This window comes from Phyllobates terribilis, unplaced genomic scaffold (genome assembly GCF_046119375.1).
Source record: "Phyllobates terribilis strain yellow unplaced genomic scaffold, ASM4611937v1 Scaffold_3__8_contigs__length_932513732, whole genome shotgun sequence".
In the NCBI taxonomy this organism is placed as follows: Eukaryota; Metazoa; Chordata; class Amphibia; order Anura; family Dendrobatidae; genus Phyllobates; species Phyllobates terribilis.
The window spans coordinates 473,370,261-473,390,917 of record NW_027362763.1 but is presented as its reverse complement, the minus strand read 5'-3'; the positions used below and the strand labels follow the sequence as shown (position 1 = coordinate 473,390,917).

The window sequence follows — 20,657 nt, the reverse complement described above, 5'->3', positions numbered from 1 at the left end:
TCCTGCATCTTTTACCATCTGTAAAAGGAGACTGGCCGCTCTGTCCTGGCTTCAATGGAGGGATTACAGAACACAAATACCTCCTGGAGAAAAAAACACATTGTGATGTGTAAAAAGAAGAAAATAGTGCAGACGTCAGTGTAATGAGGACGGATCTATGGATTGATTCTGCCGCTGTATATTCATGAAATGGATGGCAATTTAATACGTTTTGATTTTTTCGCTCGCTGACCAACAGGTAGAAGGTTGGGCAGATGCCAGTATGATGTATGAAGTTACAATGAGAAAGCAAATGTCATTTGTTTGCGTGTAAATACAGTTATTTATCTGCACGTGCCTGGCGAGGAGCTGCCGACAGCACTGAAAATGGTCTGGGCTTTTAATTGCGCCTTGCGCACTAATGACATTTGGGGCGGCTTTGCATAGGTCAGCGCCGGTGCTAATGAATTATGTTCCCTCGCATGCTACCTTCTAAGTGTTATTTTATTGACCCTTTCTCTAAGTTGTGCTGAAAGGTTATTTTCACTGCTTAAAATGCCTGTAAAGATTTAACACTTTAATTGCCTCCCCCATCACTTATGTAACATCCTGATGCCTTCCCTTTTATTCATACCCTGTATTTTACGTACACGTGAGGGGGCTCTTTTCTTTTCCTATTTTACTGATCTCATGTCATCCCAGAGTTGGAGCACCTAGCAATCTCATTTAATCTGTGGGAAAACCTGAGTGTTTGGTTTCCCTGCAGCACCTCCACAGGAAAAAGTAATAATTACACAGTGTTTATTTACATCAGTGAGTCTTCTCCATAATGTAGGAAAAGACAGGTCCTCCAGAGGGGGAGACGCTCTGTGTAATGGCTTTCCATTCTGCCTAAGGGATGAGCCGCCTGAACTAAAGACCCCCCTCTATTAACTCAAAAATCCGTTTGGCAATGTGTTTTTTGAACTGGAAACCCCCTTTTAATTACTGTATACAGTTTTTGGTTAAACACATAGCAGGATCTTCTGTAAAATACCTTGTGTTTAATAACCTAATTCACATCACAAACTGCAAGTTATCTAGATTATGAGTTTTAATATGACTCACATCTTCTTTTTTTAACCACAAATATTACTTTGTTCCACACTATTTTGACTATTTTTCTTCATTCCCAAAGGTTTGTAAGAGGCGGAACTATCATGTCAACAGTGTGGGAGGCTGATTTCTGAATTTACCACAAAGATCAACAGGAGATACTTTATTTCCAGAGAAGACTTCATCGGAGCTTTCAAAGTAATTTCTTTTTAATTTTTCCAATCTTACATAAAAGAATTATGCATTTTTTTACTAGGTTTAAATACCCCTGTCCTCCTGAATCTTGCTTTGTTGGTACTTTTGTTCCTGTGCTTCTGCATTTCTGACATATGGTGCCATCTCCTTGTAAGTAAATCTAGTCTTGTAAGCCAAGAGGGCTTTATCTTGAAGATGACTACTATAAAGAAGAGTTGAGGATCACGTACCATTGGCTAAGAAAATTAGATTTACACACAGAGAAGAGGGGCCATATCTCAGGAATGAAAGGTGCAAGGACAAAGAATTAAAAACAAAACACCAAATTCAGGACTTGAGGGGGCAGCGCTGGTCTCTGCTTGCTCGTTCTCTCTTACAATGTGCAATGACAGTGCACTCTGTTGCCGGCTCGTCACTTCTGATCAGAGCTGCCGAGAGAGCGCATTGCCACTGTGCACTGAGAAGATCAGTGCACAGTGAAAAAATCTTACTGAGCATCCTTCAGAATTGTTAATCGACACATACTCAGTAGAGCAGGGACTAGCTCAGCCCCTGAAACAGACGTCACTGATGACACTTCATTGCAGGGTGGAGACAGAGACTGCGGCAGTGACCACAGCCTCTGCCCCCTGATGATGACTTGTTTGAATATCCCAGCATGCACTAATATTCTCATACAAAGCATCATCACAAAGGAAGTAGAGAAAAAAATCAGTGGGTGCAGTGGTTCTGATACAATAAGAGCTTTTAGATTTAGCACTACAGCTGAGGAAGCTGCTCCCGCCCAATGTCCATAGACAGTGAGAAGCCTATCACAGAAGGGGGCGTGTCTGACAACCATGCTCTAGTCCAGCAATGATAAGCTTCTGGAGCTAAAGCAATCATTGTGAGCAAACACAACCACCGAGTTTAATAAGAGAGGCATTGCTGAAATCTGTGTTTTAACCCCTACAAGTCTTCAGTTTACATCACAAAAACCTGCTGACAGATTCTCTTTAAGAGTTATTTACATGTCTACATTTGTGGACTTTGTTCATTCCACACAGAACACAGCCTATAAATATATAAATATGTGCATGTATGGCTTTGATCATATTAAGGTCTTGGCTGTTTTCATGGACAGAGCCATGATTTCTTTTCAAACAGTTGGCAATGTCAGGATTCAGTTCTTTTTCTTACAGTAGTGCTACTTAGACCGAAAACTAACAAAACAGAGAACAAAACTAGTGATATAAAGGCATAAGTTAGGAAGATATCTGGGTTTTGGTTGACTGTAAACAGTTCTCCACAGTCCTCTATAACAGTGCCAACCATAATGTTCCAATAACAGTGACAGCAGTGACACCCCAAAAGTGTCAGTCACAAGGGAGCTCCTAGTCCTTTGTCTATACTCTAGTTCTATCTTACCCTATCCTGGAAGATACAGTCTCAGTAACTCCTATCTCTTGTAACAGCATGGAAGACAGAAATGCCACCCTGGGTACATGTTATCTCTTTGTGTAAGGCATGACATGTGCAAGGACATGCCTACACAACCATTCATCTACAAAAGTGGGTACAAGTGCAATAAAAAGCACTGCTCTGTGATCTACATATATCCCACTAGGTTCAAAGAATGATTTATTATTGATGAAGAAGTGGATGCTCATTTCGGTGCTGGACTCGTGCCTTCATCCTTTTTACTGCACCTTCTTCTGCTATAGACTGAGGATTCTTCATCCATCATGGATGGTGAACCAGTAGCATCAAAAGACCATTACCACTTCTAGAAACATTTCAGAGCCACAAGTTTCCATCTAGTTTGGGTACAGCCTGTTTCTTTCTTTGTAATGAGAATGTAAGGTTTAAATGCCACATGTAATTTTCACTGTTAGACTTGCCGATCTGTGTGAACATTTGTGCAAAGGGAATAAAACATAGCATTTTGAAATGCTTGGAGAATTCTTTAGACCTTCTGGATATAGAAGCATTTAATTACAGAGGTCATTTACTTTGCACACCAAGGAATTAGATAGCAAACGTCACTTTTTCTAGACTACTGTTAATGAACTTCTGTTGCCAGCCCAGCACTTTTGTGCCAGTGGATTTACCTAGCTGTGCTTTTCAATAGGAACATACGTTCACAGTTTGTCAAGTGAGTTCTATTTAAATAGCACGACAGGAGTGAAAAAGAAAGAGAAGGACAATGGAACAATAGGAGTAAGCACCGGCCGCCAAACATTTATCGTATTCTACCTGTAAAAGCAAGAGTTTATACTGAGTGAAAATATTCAACTCAACTTCAAATAAATTGGAATTTTGTTTAGTTTTATAATCAAAATTATGTTATGTGAACAAGCATGTTCATGGAAAAAATGGAAATGAATGCATTAAATTCCTTTTCAGACCAAACACAGGCCCTTGGTGCACCCTTGGAGTGGCCACACAGTTTAATGCTCCTTTCCATCTACTTGTTTTCCGTCTATGTCCGCTCTTTTATCACTCTGGTAAAGCCAGAACTGTCAATCAAGGAAGGTGGGCAGAGATAGATGGAGAACAAGTACATGAGTAGGTGCACTGAACCTTTTGGCCACACCAAGGGTGCACCAAGTGCCTGTGCTTGGTTTGACCCATCATTTTGTGCTGACAGATATCCTTTAAAGACTGCGTAAACTTTACAAGGGTGTTCACACTGCGTTTTTCAAGGTATAGCCACCTCAAACCTCAATTATATTGGCACATAATGGAAATTTTTGACCATAGTCTCCTATTGTAAGAAAAACAACAAAATGTTCCTGTATGGAATGGCACAACGGACTGCATTTTTGCATACTGTAGAAAAAAAGGTATATCAGCTGATAGAGGGTAAAAGGACACTCTTTTAGCCTCTTTTGCATAAATTGGGACTTATATATTTTTGACTTATGTATGAATCCATCTTATCCTTTGTTAAAACATTGCCAAATTATCAAAGCTTGTTGTACCAATTTGTTAGTATCTTGGGTACGTACAACATATGAGGAGCGCCCAGGATATATTTTTAGTATACTATTTTATTGACAGTTTTGCTACGACATCCGTGTGCTATCATAAAATTCTATTACACCATTTTCTGCTGTGAAATTTTTATATTCTTTTAGTTCTTTTAGTCTAGTGTCCATTTACTACATCATTTGTAATTTTGGTATTGTTCTTTGGGGCAAGCTGGAGTGGGAAGGGAAATAGAAAAAGGGAAAATAAGATGCAATATTTTAGAAAGTCATAACAAAGCTCATTTGAAACTAGATGAAAAGCAACTAATGAAATAAATTGAGATGTAATTAGTTTATCTTGAGATATTTAATTAAAGAAACATTCTAAACATCTTTACTTCAAATTATCTTTAATTCATTTTTAATAAGAGCCTGTTCATTTCTTTTTTGATTAATGTCTGAAAGCGCAAATAAAAGTTGTATTCACTGTTGTTGACAATGAATGATCCTATCAGCTCAAGGAAGATTTGTCACCACCATATTGCTTTCTTGCTTAGGATCTGCTATAAGTGCAGGGTAAATATTGATCCCGAAACATCTGGGGAACACTAATGTTCTAAAAAGAAAATAGACGTGACTCTTAGGCTGCATTCACATATACCTGTGACACGTCCGAGTGCTTTGCAATTTTTTCTAAAGACAACACTCGGACCCATAGAGTAGAAAGGATGTATTCACCAGGCATGGGGTAAAGAGTTAGATCTGTGTGACTGAGAGCATGTCCTATTCTGATCCAATTTGCGGATCATACTTGGGCATTTAAGGGGATATCCGAGACTTTAAAAAAAAGGCATGTAGTTGTTAGCAGAGGCAACTACCTGTCTGTTGTACCCGGCGCCGATCATTGACCGATCCTGCTGGAGATTCAGCTGCTCCCTCTCAACAGAACGGCAGCTTTTCTTCCTGTTGACAGGGCGAGACTACTGGTGATTGACAGCCGGCTTCCCTCAATCAGGCAGCGGAGAAATGGCTGTCAATCAGCATGACACCAGTAGTCCCGCCCTGTCAACAGGAAGAAAAGCTGCCGCTCTGTTGAAAGGGAGCAGCTGAATCTCCGGCAGGATCGGTCAATGATCGGTGCCGGGTACAACAGACAGGTAGTTGCCTGTGTTAGCAACTACATACCCTTTTTTTTAAAGTCCCGGATATTCCCTTTAAAGTCTATGGGGATCTGTGAGATATGGATGACAATCAGAAGGCTTCCAATTTGCTTCCATTCTGCATCCATGTTTCACAGATCTGTTGCCTATTGATAAACTTGGGTTAAAACGTGACTTTCCAATTTTTTTTATTGGCTTGGAATCAAGCACATTTCTTTAGTGGAAAAAAAAACAAATGTGATAAAAAAGAAGCAGCTAGGATGACATCTGAGAAAAAATCGGTCCTTTTATCTCGAATGGTAACAATTCCGGACGTGTGAGCCTAGCCTTACAACGATATTTTTCTTTTCACTGATTCTGTTCTGTTCCATTAAAAAAACAAAGTAGCAATTATTCTATGGAATTATCTTGTTTTCATCCAGAAATGTTAAAACATTTGCAGTTGTAGACTATCTTGGATCTGAGAATAACGCAAGTGTAAAATTAAAGGCAGGCTGTAAGATGATTTCTGTCAAATCAACCTATAAAATTGACAGGTACTAGACTAAAGCACAAGTGGGAACATACTTTTGTAGAAACTTTTATTGCATATGCAAAAAGCTCCCAAATTCCAAATGGTCATTTTTAAGCCCGGCCTTGTCACTAAACTCTCCCCAACATCTCTTATGTTGATGATTGATGGCTCCATTTTTCTGCTCTCTTGTCTCTTGCGGCACAGTGAACCGTCAAGCACGAAATGGGAGGTGTTGGGGAGGGTTTAGTGATATGAACCAGGGCACTCCCCTGACTTGGGACCTCCTACTGGACACTTCAGAGCTACCTTGTATGGGCCATGAATGTTTATTTTCAGGCTCTCATTAGCTGCCACAAAAATATGTTTCCACGTGTATTTAAAGGGTTTTCCCACAAATAAAAATACATTTTTATCAATAGATCTTAGAATAATAATACGTTCCACAATTGGATGTGTTTAAAAATAATGTTCCTGTGCTGAGATAATGTTATAAATGTACCCCTGCTGTGTACTGTGTAATGACCGTGTCTGACCGTGCAGGAACATGGTCTGATCATACCACATCTCCTAGGCAGGGGAGGAAGGAAAAGAGTATACAGACAGGACAGCATGGGATCACAGCTGATTCTTTTTATGAGGCAAAATATTGTTTAAAAACAGGCAGTGAAATGTTTTACCTCACAAAAAGAATCAGCTGTGATCCTGTGCTGTAATGTCTGCATATTCTCTGTTGCTTCCTCCCCTGCCCAGGAGATGTGGTATGATCAGATCGTGTTCCTGTACGGTCAGACACAGCCATTACACAGTACACAGCAGGGGAACATTTATAAGATTATCTCAGCACAGGAACATTTTATTTAAACTCATCCAATTGTGGAACTTATTATTATTCAAAGATCTATTGAATAAGATGAACTTTTGTTTGTGGGAAAACCCCTTTAAGTCTCTTACCCAGAACTATTATGAAGTCCTTCCCTTGGGTTTACTTCATTGAGGTTTATTTAAGGCATTTTTTGTGCCTTGCAAAAAGTGTCAGTTTTCATGTATTTTTATAAAAGTTTTTTTAGTCGTTTTTTTTTTACATACAGGTGCAACTCACTAAATTAGAATATCATCTAAAAGTTAATTTATTTCAGTTCTTCAATGCAAAAAAACTGAAACTCATATATTATATAGAGTCATTACAAACAGAGTGATCTATTTCAAGTGTTTATTTCTGTTAATGTTGATGATTATGGCTTACAGCCATTGAAAACATAAAAGTCATTATCTCAGTAAATTAGAATACCTTATAACAACAGCTTGAAAAATGTTTTTATAATACGAAATGTATGTTCAGTAAATGCACTCAATACTTGGTCGGGGCTCCTTTTGCATCAATTACTGCATCAATGCGGTGTGGCATGGAGGCGATCAGCCTGTGGCACTGCTGAGGTGTTATGGAAGCCCAGGTTTCTTTGATAGCAGCCTTCAGCTCGTCTGCATTGTTGGGTCTGGTGTATCTCATCTTCCTCTTGACAATACCCCATATGGGGTTAAGGTCAGGTGAGTTTGCTGGCCAATCAAGCACAGTGATACTGTTGTATATAAACCAGGTATTGGTACTTTTAGCAGTGTGGACAGGGGCCAAGTCCTGCTGGAGAATGAAATTTCCATCTACTGCGCTGACTTTGGTCTTGATAAAACACAGTGGACCTACACCAGCAGATGACATGGCTCCCCAAACCATCACTGATTGTGGAAACTTCACACTAGACCTCAAGCAGCTTGGATTGTGGCTTCTCCACTCTTCCTCCAGACTCTGGGATCTTGATTTCCAAATGAAAATTGGAACTGTGGGACCTTGTGGAGTGTGTCAATGACTGCCTTCTGGACATCTGTCAAGTCAGCAGTCTTCCCCATGATCGTGGAGCCTACTGAAACAGATTAAGGGACATTTTTAAACGCTTAGGAAGCCTTTGCAGGTGTTTTTTGTTAATTAGTCTAATTTAATGAGATAATTTCATTGACTATAAGCCATAATCATCAACATTAACAGAAATAAACACTTGAAATAGATTACTCTGTTTGTAATGACTCTATATAATATATGCGTTTAACTTTTTGTATTGAAGAACTGAAATAAATTAACTCTTTGATGATATTCTAATTTAGTGAGATGCACCTGTACATACTTTTTTATGCAGTTTTTTTTCCTAAAGAGAGGCTTATGGGAAAACACATGAAAAAAAAACACACCTAAAGAATGTTATGATTGGTTTGGAAAAAATACCAAGGACCCAAAAAATGCACGATAATGATTAGATTAGGACACATGCCTGATACCTTCCATACGTCAGATGGTTGACTTGATAAATGTCCTGCCCAGTATGTAGCAGCGTTTTGCCACGCCCGGTGTCGGATCAGAGACTGGCGCTGCTCAGCTCCTATATGTGATCTTTTCATGTGTTGCTATTTTGAAACACTTGACCCCTTTCAGAACGGGATGTGATTTTCTAGAGGAAATCTAATAACCCTTTGGACAACTTAGTAATAATTATAATAGTTTCCAGTTTTGAAATGCAGTTTTCCATGAGGCAAGACATTATTACATTTTATCATTAGCTATGAGCAATTCTTAACCCAATGGCCTCATTTACTTCTTTAGAAGTGATCACCCACTGGGACAATATTATTTAATATTCACTGTCTTTTACTTTTTACACTGTATACAAAGCGCCATAGTCAGTTTTAAGCCATAATTGCCAGATAGATAGAGCGTGCTTGTGTGTATATATATGTGTGTGTGTATATATATAGATATATATATGTGTGTATATATACATACATATATCATTTTTTATATTATTATTATTATTATTTTGATTTCTTTATCTATAATCACTACATTTCCGTATATTGAAAGTTTTTGAGTTTGTGGCTTCTAATTGGATTCTATACTTTTCTCAAGCAATCAGACCGGCATGCAGTTAGACTATCTGCTAATACTTTTCTTCCTGTAAAAGGAAGTGAGTAAGTTTCTTTCTCACTGTTAAATGTATGTAGACATAAATGCATGTTTTGCACTAATACAAATAGCATACTATCCCCATTTTATATTGTAATGATTGTAAGGCTGATATTCCGAGAAAGCCTTACAGTATGAAATACCTATAATGGAAGCTAATATTTTGAGTAACCGGAAAAAGATCAAAGGTTTCTTTTTCCATTGATACAAATGGAATACTATTTAGAAGTAAATGTGGTTTACAAGCAACACACCATCCAATAATGACTTGCTGTATTATGGGTGAGTGCTGTCTAAGGGCCACCTACAATTGATTACCATAATGCCGGTTCTGGTGGGTCTGAGTGGACCCAGATCAGCTCATTTTTTGACATGTTGTTTTTTTATCATTTTAAATCCGACATACAGATCTATAGATATGGTCCTTTTTATTTACTGTCAATTTATATGGTCTTTTTCCAAGTGGGTGTGGCTTACAGAGGAATTATACAGAGCAAAGTAAAGACTCGTCTGCAGACAATCCTGTGAGCCATGCCCCCTCGGAAAAGACTAAAAATTAGAAAGGCCATATTTAAAAATAAAAACAAACAAAAAGAACCCAAAAAGGAGTGCTCAGGGGAGTGACGGAAATAAAACAAAGACTGGTCACTTTTGACCTAATGACAGGTCCTCTTTAAAAAACCTGGCCTAATAACTCAGCGTACTAATTCCATCTCAGTGCATGCTATATGGTGCAGTGTTAAATAGTTATTACATTATAGGGCTGTCCGCTACAGATTGCTCTTTCTAATTGCCCTGTTAGGACGTGCTGGGCTAATAATCCCATTCACAAAGGCTTTCTTCTCTGTAGAGCCACAAGCATCTATTAAACTCAATGGACAATCATTCATTTAAATGGGTATTCTGCAATATGTGGTTTTCTCAGCAGGAAAAAATGGGCATTTTCTTTTACTGTTCTCCCTCAACAGAGTTTCTTTGACCCGCTGAAGCAGGATGCCCAAACCCCTAAAACTAGTACTGTTAACTGATTTAAGATGTATGCTCTTTAATAGAATTTGCATTGAAAACACTACAATGTCTAGCTCCTACAGGTCCTGGTATTTGCATACTTCATTTGAATAACAATTAGCTAGATTGGGTATTTAACAATATAATGTATATTGAAAGGCCAATGCATTACGTTTACTGCTAAAGAGGCTGGTTACAATTTCCACCATTTCTGTTGTATTAAATACGTGTAATGTCTAAAATAAGCAATGGGACGTGGGGGGTGTTCCTATAAAGTCCGCCACTGTCAGCTCTAAACCATCTGATTTGCTAGTGACATGTGTTTGAGAGAAGTTTTAAAGGGAATCTGTCATCAGGTTTTTGCTACCCCATATGAGAGCAGCATGATGTAGAAGCAGAGACCCTGACTCCAGCGATGTGGCACTTACTTTACTGGGTGCTGCAGTTTTGATTAAAAACTGTTTTCCCCACTACAGGTTTAGTTGTTCTCTAAATGCTGAGCCCTATATAACAGTATATAGTTGGACAGTTGGACAACCAGTAGTGGGGGCAGCGTTGTTCTATCAGGCAGCAGGTTATGTGGTCCTCAAGTGATAATCTCCTGCCGATAAAATCTACAGGTAGCAGCCCAGTAAGTGACACATCAGTGGAATCAGGGTCTCCGCTGTCATGCTGCTCTCTGAAGGGGTACCAAAAACTGGGTGCTTTCTAAAAAATGTATGTACTGTATTTGACAAATCCAGTTCATGCAAACATAAGCAAGCATTTACCTCCTTAATATTGGAGCTACATTCTGTTTTTTCGTGTGTCATGGTTCCTACAGGCTTATGAATATAAGTCAATGGAATCGAATAGCATCCATCATAGATCCTGTAGAAGAGGGACCTAAGATATCTGTACAAAGTCTTAAGGCCCCATACACATTAGACTAATGTCGACTGATTCCGCCCATATCGACAGGCTCGGCTGACACTCCTACGTATATGGGAGCGCTAGCCAACTGATCGTTGGGGTAGATGTTGATCGGGCATGGTCGAATTCGAACTGTCAAACTTTTTTTGTCCTAGAGATAAGTCGTCGGCAGAGATGCCTGTCTGCTGCTTTCTCATAAAGAACACAGGAGCGCTTGGCCGAGCGATCGCTTCTGATGGCCGAACAATCGGCCGACGGATTGTTAGGCCAACAGCTATCTAATGAGTATGGCCGGCTTTTTAATTTGAACTTCTGCCACTTTTGGTGCTTTTTTTTCAGAAAGATAGGTCCTCTATAAGATAAAAGCTTAGCTGTGGTCCATTTTAACTCCTTAGCACAAAATGACATAACTTTATGTCAGCGCTGGGATTTACAAGTTTCAAAGAGTCTCACTACCATACCTACATGCTAATACCCGCTGTTTAGACAGGTATGCAAAATGACCTATGTAAAATGTGTAGGTGCATCAAAATGCAATACGTCATTTTGCAGCTAGGACCAAACGTATAGGATATGCATGTATGTAATGTAAATCTGTTGTACTAGATAGAAAATGTATCATTCAAAAATGGTCGGAATAAATTATTATTAGAATTATTATTCCTGTAAAATTGCACCAGTTCTGGAAAAATATCTCCTTAATAGGTTACGCACAAAGCGTCCTTCTAATAATTAGGATGCCTGTCTCATTAGGGACAAAATCTTTACATGCGAAGCAAGCATAAGACAAAAACAATTATCAGTCCTTTAGTAAATCTTAGCGTCAGCTGTTCCACGTATAATCTGGAATAAACAAGCATCCTTTAACTCTCTTTTGTGTGTGGCGTCAGCGCTGCCGAGCCATCTGTCACACACAGAGACCCACATCTGGGTGGAAAAAAATATCAATTGTTGCCTAATGGGATGTGAGATTCTTAGCTTTAGAAATTCAGCTGTGCTTAAACTACCACTCCAGTGTTACTTCTATTTCCCCATTCTCTATTTATTAGGAATCTATGCTGGGTATATGCAATAAAATACCAGTTGCTTTCTCCTGCCGTTTCCAGCGCTGCTCCATTTCCCTCCTGCATTATGTCACTGCAGTTTTTGAGCAGCCTGTTTACAGCTGTTGAAGCAGAAGTAACTTTCTCACTGTAAGTCTATGAGACTCCAGACGAGGCTGTCATAGGCCGATATGTAAACCGGCAAGAAAGCGATGATGTAGGAGAGGCACTGGAAACAGCAGACAGCAGTGATGGGTAGGTTAATGCATACAGAGGCCATACATTACTGATAGTTAGCTGATGGGGAAGTGAAAACATTCTGGAGTGATACTTTGAATAAATCATCATAAATCAGCTCATTGAAAGTTTATGAAGGCTGCTTGGCCACGGGATTTTTGTGTGCCTCCCAATTTTACAGTATCTTGAATTACATATATTAACTTTTTAGTATTGTTAGAACCCTCCTGTTTGTTTTTTTTCCTTCTTGTGTTTTGCGGTCATGTGACCACCTGCCTTTATATTCCAGCTCCGCCCTTTTGGCTGTGCTGGACTTCAGTGTTTGACTGTTTTGCTAGCCAGGTGCTTCGGTGCCTTTCTCTGTCAGTTACCTTGGTCCTTCTGGGACCTCTAGTACCTTTTTGTCTGTTTGTCTTTTTGTGTTCTGCAACAACTTTCTCTGTTCAGGAGGTGTCCCATTTTTGTTCCAGTCCTTAGTTCTTTTAGGGACCCCTTCCTTTATGCTATAGGTCTTCGTTCAGACTAGTCAAGGACTAAGGCGGGTCTGTTCGCTAGGAACAGGCAGCCCGAAACATCGTAGGGATTCAGCTTAGTCTTACTGTAGGCACAGTTTTCCCTTATCTTTCCTTTGTACTTGTTGCAGATCATAACAAGTATCTTGTATAAACCTATGATAGCATAACTGGTGGATTGACCTTTGCCTTTGTCAGTCTCCTTCATAGTATGTAGAGAACACCAGGACAGAATACATTAGTAGAGATTTATTAATACTGGCGTCAATTGGCCTCAGTGAAACATCTTTTTAGTGTTATTAGGTTCATACAGTGTTTAGAAATGAGCACAATGATTCAGACCACCCTGGTTCGGTATCCAATTCAGTGCCCTGTGGCAGCCAGACCAGGATAGTGTTCACTTCTGTGCCGGAAATCCTCTGCCCTACATACTGGGCGACTCTGCTACTTACTTCACCTCCGCCATCTCATGACCCCACTTGAGACCTTGTCACTAGTCCTCACATGAAGCCATGACGTGCATTGCACCGCGATGTCATTACACCACGGGATCTAGTCAGAGGTGCCCAGAATGCCAGACAAAGCCATGCTGGCGCAGACGTGAGCACTGCATTGATCTGAATGTCCTGGAGGACTGAACTGGACACTGGACCAAGGTACATTGACAGTTTTTGCCTATCTGTTCCTTTTTGTCAAGTCAAGGGAGCTGCAAACAATCCAAAAATCCAAGGCACTGGGTAATCTCCTTCAAAAAATTTTTATTGACACCAGTGCACACACACAAAAAAAACACTGACATGCGACGTTTCGACCACACGGGGCCTTTATCAAGCCAAACTAAAAGTGTACTTGACTTTGGCTGGATAAAGGCCCTGTGTTGCTGAAACGTCGCTTGTCAGTGCTTTTTTGTGTGCACACTGTAGTCAATGATATTTTTTTGAAGTAGATTACCCAGAGCTTTTCGGATTGTTTGTAGTTTTTGCTACCTAGAAGAGGGTTGTACCAAGTCTGCACTGGTTACGAAGTGGTGCACGGGTTATATCTTTTATACAAGTCAAGGGAGCTATTTTGTTAATAAAATTATATTAGGGAGTTACTCGGAGAAAAATAGATTGTGAAGATCTCATGGTCCAGGGGCTACTATTAAGGGTCTGTGACTACACACTGGCCATCCTGTCACATACTCTGCTTAGACTTATAGGGCGCCCATACGTATGTCACACTCTGTCCATGTCCTCTCTTTGGATTTTTAGAATTGGGACCCAGCTTGTCCGTGACTGCGAACCTTACGCTTTTGGCGCTTTCTTTGCTTCTACTCTGATTATCCATCACTTCATTTCATGTTTCTTACCTAAATTCTTATTCATACATCTATTTTTTCAATCATTTTTGGTGCATGTGTCCATTTTTTCCATCAGTGCGACACCACTTTTTCTCCTACCATTAAACAATAAAACCCCACAGCACTCAGATATTGCATATATAGTAACCTAGTGCTGTTTTCTTTTTTTTCCTGGAGTGGTTCACTCGAATGGGCGGACATGTGAACATGCTCATTGACTATAATGGACACTTGTTCTATGGAATACACGGATAAAACACATATGTGAAACACAGACGTCTGAATGAGGCCTAACCTGCACCTTTTCCTAATACCATGTACGGATTTTGAAAGGTGTTTCAGCACCCACTCATGACATGACCTGGTGATAACACTTGCCATCTTCTCTCTTTAGGATTCCACTGTTTTGAGTGAATTTATGTATTTGTCCAGTTTTAATAATGGTTTTAAAGGGAATCTGTCTCCAGGATTTTTCTACCCCATGTGAAAGCACCATGATAGGGACAGAGACCCTGATTCCAGCAATGTATTACTTATTGAATTGCTTGCTGTACTTTCAATAAAATCATTGTTTTATCTGCTGCAAAGCTCCCAGTTCTCTGAATGCTGAGCTCTGTATAACCACGTCCACACCTCTGATTGGCAGCTTGTACACAGGAATCTGCCAATCAGTGGTGGGGGCTTGGCTATACAGAGCTCATGAATATGCTTGACTACCTGGCAGTAAGTATACAGATCTACTAGTCCTGTAGTGATAATCTGCTGATAAAATTGTGATCTTATCAAAACTACAGAAGACAGCCAAGTAAGGGACACCACTAGAATCAGGGTCTCTGTCTCTACATTATACTGCTGACAGATTATGTGGCAAAAACCTGGTGACTCCCTTTAAGGGAAATGCCTGTGACTGTTACATTCATCTTACACTTAAGTCTTGAGTACTAGAGTGTCCTGGTAACCCGAAAAATGAGTCCTGTAGCTGAAAAGTGGAATCCACAGGTTTTGTTTTTCCTGGACATCTGCATTACATATTACACTTAATTAATATAGTAACTAAAATATTTTACACAGTAGAATTTTTAGTCAAAAAGTGACAAAATTAAAACATTTAAAAAATCATGGCATCCTTCCAATTTTTCCTCTTCGAACATAGTATAGTAGTGCGGTGACTTCCACATTTAGTGCATGCCAGAAGAAAAGCACAAGACATTTTAATATTCAAGGAGATTTTTTGTAAGCTTTGTTTAGTGTGGTACAAGTGAGCCCTTTATCCCCCAGAAACAAACAGCTCATAGAAAGTAAATGTACAAAGAAAAAGCATGTTAAAACTGCTAAGCAGCCTGCACAAGCTGTCCTGTACTTAAGGCTAAGAGACTTAACCAAGGAGTAAGTCTTGTGTATTGTTAACTAATGTGTCTCTCAGAGAGGTCATCAGCTGTACAGTGGGCACCCGGCAAATCCATGGGAATAAAGGAGGCGCAACAATCAGTTCATAAATCAACATCGAGATAATGGCAGCAGGGTGGCTCAGTGGTTAGTATTATAGCCCTGCTGCACTGGGGAGTTTAAATATCACCAAGAATAACATCTGCAAGCAGTTTGCATGTTCTCCCCGGGTTGCTTGGGTTTCCTCTGGGTTCTCCAGCTTCTCCAGCTTCCTCCCAAACACTGATTTACACTGTGAGTCCTAATGGGAACAGTGATGATGATGTCTGTAACATGCTGCGGAATATGATGGCGCTATACAAGTATAATAAATACATTGTAGGCTTATCTCATGTGTATATATATATTATTTTATTGTGTAGTCACTGGCAGGAATCATTTTACTCATTTCTCTACACCATAAGGGGTTGTTTGGGATTTTTAAGTAAGTGGCCAAAGAAGAGATGTTCTAAAATAAAAAAAGTTACCACTACTCACTAGTAAACCTACGCCCCTCCAGCACTGCCACTCCAGTGGTCCCTACTGATTTTGCAGCATTGACTTACATTATTCAGTGGTATCCACCAGTCTTGCAGCAATCCCTTATATTATTCACGCGACCGCTGCAGTCGGTCATTAATCTCAGCAGTGCCAGTTGCATGTACGACACGTGACCACTGAGGGCAGTGATTGGCTGCACTGGTGTGGGAGATACATAATTGACATCATCGGTGCAGGAACGGCAGGGATCATTGGAAGGGTTAATACCATTGTTTTATTTTATTTTTTTAAAGGGGTTGTGTGCAGTTTTAAGAAAGTGACCTGTCAATTCCCCTGACATACCTGTGCTCATACATACTGGTATTCCACATGAAATAACAATACAGGAACATTTTTCTTAGGCTTCCGGCTGCGGTGTTCCTGACTTATTTCTCAAACTGTCATTTGAATGAACCAGTGGGTCCAATTCATGGCTGATAATGGGGGAAATTGGAAATTGTCCATTTTAGATAACATTCAGCTCAATTATATAGCCAGTATAGGTTTATTTTTTCCTATTGGCGGGGGGGGGCAGAGGTTTGAGGGCACTAGACTATTAAGAAACTAGTAACAATGGCCCAATGTAACTCTCTACTTCCGTTGAGTCAATAAGGTGTGTCTCCGATTAGACGTGTGTGGTGACTTTTTCCATTGATGTTGGATTCCATGTCAGACATCTTTCCTTTTTAGTCCGTAGCTGTACTGATATATGTTATTTCTCATGAGCTAAGGTTATACCATCCATTGTGGTAGAAGTGACAGCAATGTTGATTTTCAGGTATCTCTGCATTCTCCATAGCTGCAGGGATCAGCATATCAGTCATCATCTGCACGTCTGTTGCCATCTGCACTTCTGGATTCTCCATGTTTCCGAACTGAATTAATTACACTTGTACTGGGCTAATCAGATTGTACATTGTAGACTATTGTCCGTATCACTAAAGAGGAGCGATGCGAGCGTAGACTCATTCAGAGGCAGTGTAAGGGGAGAATCAGTGTCAGCGAGAGACAGACAGTGCGAGTGCAGCTCGCTCCCGTACCCTGGGCTTTATATAACAGTATAAGTGCATCATTGATACCGCCACTCACTGGATGTTCATTATCTGCTCCAGATATTCCAGCTTATAATGTATCTACTGCTGATCAGACCATTGGGGCTAGCCAATAAGCCAATGTAAGTAGAATGGTTTTGGACGGCAGTCCTGGTGGATGGTGTTGCTCAGTGTTAGGACAGATATCCAGACAATAAGGTACACAGCTTTCCTTCATGCAATGAATAAAACGTTATTGATCTGTCAGCATTTTATGTTCAAGGGTACCGCTCTTTACAAGATGGCCAAAGTTTCCGTCCTCCTGGACTTTGAGCATTTAAGCGGACTAGTATCATTCATTTACAATATCAGCAAATATTACATTAATTAAAGGAGCTGTCCACTTGTAAAACAATTGACTTTTAGGCGTGTTTAAAATATAAATATACAGAACTTACTAATATACTTGTATGTTAGTGCCCGGATCTGAAGACATCAAGGCTCGTCCCAGCCGCCACTTCCGGCTTGTGTTCAACAAAAGAGAGAGTTTCTCATGTCACAAGGGACAAGGTATGTGAATGAATGGGGCTGGCTGACTGGCTTATTTCAATAACTAAGCTAGTCCACCCCTACCTTCAAAAGTACTGAGAAGCAGCAAAAGATTGGCTTAAATGTGTTGCCTGGCCTTGGGGTACAAGTCTGCGGTCACTCTATATGACTGCAGACTTGTGCATCCTCACATAGCGTGCACTGCGCTGTGAGGATTCTCCGGCGCTTGACTGCAAGAATGCGATTTACATACTTGCGGTCACATGTCAACTAGATGTGCACTTGAATTGAGCAAGACCGGGCACGTCTAGTCGGAATGTGACTAGAAGTATGCATATCGCAGTCACATGACTGTACGCTTCCGACACCAAAGTGACTGCAGACTTGTACCTCAAGGTCAGACAACCCCTTTAACTATTGATATGAGTCAATCAGTAAGTCTCATTGCACAAAGTATCGGTTACATCGCCTGTGTGAAACACAAGCTCAAATTGGATTTGTTGGAACCAGCAATGATATTTTCAGATTTATACAAGTATATTAGCAGGTTACATACAGTTAGGTCCATATATATTTGGACAGAGACAACATTTTTCTAATTTTGGTTCTAGACATTACCACAATGAATTTTAAACAAAACAATTCAGATGCAGTTGAAGTTCAGACTTTCAGCTTTCATTTGAGGGTATCCACATTAAAATTGGATGAAGGGTTTAGGAGTTTCAGCTCCTTAACATGTGCCACCCTGTTTTTAAAGGGACCAAAAGTAATTGGACAATTGACTCCAAGACTATTTCATGGACAGGTGTGGGCAATCCCTTCGTTATGTCATTCTGAATTAAGCAGATAAAAGGCCTGTAGTTGATTTGAGGTGTGGTGCTTGCATTTGGAAGGTTTTGCTGTGAAGTAAACATGCGGTCAAAGGAGCTCTCCATGCAGGTGAAACAAGCCATCCTTAAGCTGCAAAAACAGAAAAAAAACATCTGAGAAATTGCTACAATATTAGGAGTGGCAAAATCTACAGTTTGGTACATCCTGAGAAAGAAAGAAAGCACTGGTGAACTCATCAATGCAAAAAGACCTGGGCGCCCACGGAAGACAACAGTGGTGGATGATCACAGAATGATCTTCATGGTGAAGAGAAACCCCTTCACAACAGCCAACCAAGAGAACAACACTCTCCAGGAGGTAGCCATATCAATATCCAAATCTACCATAAAGAGAAGACTGCATGAAAGTAAATACAGAGGGTTCACTGCACGGTGCAAGCCACTCATAAGCATCAAGAATAAAAAGGCTAGACTGGACTTTGCTAAAAAACATCTAAAAAACCAGCACAGTTCTGGAAGAACATTCTTTGGACAGATGAAACCAAGATCAACCTCTACCAGAATGATGGAAAGAGAAAAGTATGGGGAAGGCGTGGTACAGCTCATGATCCAAAGCATACCACATCATCTGTAAAACACGGCGGAGGCAGTGTGATGGCTTGGGCATGCATGGCTGCCAGTGGCACTGGGTCACTAGTGTTTATTGATGATGTGACACAGGACAGAAGCAGCCGAATGAATTCTGATGTATTCAGAGCCATACTGTGTGCTCAGATCCAGCCAAATGCAGCCAAACTGATTGGTCGTCGTTTCATACTACAGATGGACAATGACCCAAAACATAAAGCCAAAGCAACCCAGGAGTTTATTAAAGCAAAGAAGTGGAATATTCTTGAATGGCCTAGTAAGTCACCTGATCTCAACCCAATTGAGCATGCATTTCACTTGTTAAAGACTAAACTTCAGACAGAAAGGCCCACAAACAAACAGCAACTGAAAACCACCGCAGTGAAGGCCTGGCAGAGCATCAAAAAGAAGGAAACACAGCGTCTGGTGATGTCCATGAGTTCAAGACTTCAGGCAGTCATTGCCAACAAAGGGTTTTCAACCAAGTACTAGAAATGAACATTTTATTTACAATTATTTAATCTGTCCAATTACTTTTGGTCCCTTTAAAAACAGGGTGGCACATGTTAAGGAGCTGAAACTCCTAAACCCTTCATCCAATTTTAATGTGGATACCCTCAAATGAAAGCTGAAAGTCTGAACTTCAGCTGCATCTGAATTTTATTGTTTAAAATTCATTGTGGTAATGTCTAGAACCAAAATTAGAAAAATGTTGTCTCTGTCTAAATATATATGGACCTAACTGTATATTAATATTTTAAACGCATGTAATCTAATCATGATTGTTTTTTCAAGTCGATGATCTCTTTAAAGAAATACAGCAGGAAAGCGAAGGCGCCTTCTTCCAGACCACACCATTCATTTAAAATACATTATAATAAATACTATGCCTCTAATGAAGGGGTGTGACGAACCCACATCTTACAAGTGGTGTGCAGGAACTTGGGTAAGATACCTGGTACAAAACATGCAGCATCTGGCAATGAATTATACAGCTGGGCGTTACCATGTCCCCAACCCGCCCAAGATCCACCCATTTTGGCAGGGTTGGTCGGGACTGGCTTTAGACTCCAAAAGTCGCAAAATTTTTGTACTGGTTGCAATTATCATTTTGGGGGAAATCTTTATTGGATCTACTCATACTTTATGAAAAGCATCTGATATAGTAGAGGTGCAGATAATTTATCAAGAAGACACGTTTGAGATCTGGGTTTCCTGCTCTAATTAATTTCCTTGAAGACCTTCATTGAAAAATAGCACATTAGTTTCTATTAACTGGGCAGCGTTACATAGAGTTCCCAATAGAAATGATCGTATCCATTTACAGCCGCTCTAACAGACAGTTCATCAGGCTTTATGCTACATGTAGTGTTTTGATGGATGGTACACCCTTACGGCTGCTGTACACCTTGATTAGTAACCCTTTCCATTCCGTGATCGGTTGGGCTGGAGATTTGTCAGTCTTCTGTATTTGTGTCCTAATTGCGTTACCACTAATAAAATGGAAGAGACGCTGATTTCTCCCGAGGTCTTTAGTGTCATAAAACATAGACGCGGCTTCATTGCCCCTTTGGGCTCATGAATAGCATACTGGAGGGTTACAGCTTGAGATGTCTGTCATAAAATACTCTACTATCTGTCAAGATTTCTAACAGAAGCACATTGTAGTCTTTATTACAGTGATGATTGTGCTCAGTCCT

General features: G+C 40.1%; 1 protein-coding gene across 4 annotated transcripts in view; it reads left to right on the top strand.

Moving 5' to 3' along the window:
• The window catches only part of FYN (FYN proto-oncogene, Src family tyrosine kinase), a 204,077-nt gene that overhangs the window by 64,464 nt on the left and 118,956 nt on the right, over window positions 1-20,657 (top strand). For 3 of the 4 annotated variants that reach the window (XM_073675869.1, XM_073675867.1, XM_073675866.1), the window contains exon 2: window positions 1,157-1,272. The exons of the other annotated variant lie outside the window; for it this stretch is intronic. The gene's annotated coding sequence lies outside the window, so the exon portion shown is untranslated. The remainder of the gene's footprint in view (window positions 1-1,156; window positions 1,273-20,657) is intronic. 4 annotated transcript variants of the gene reach the window in all.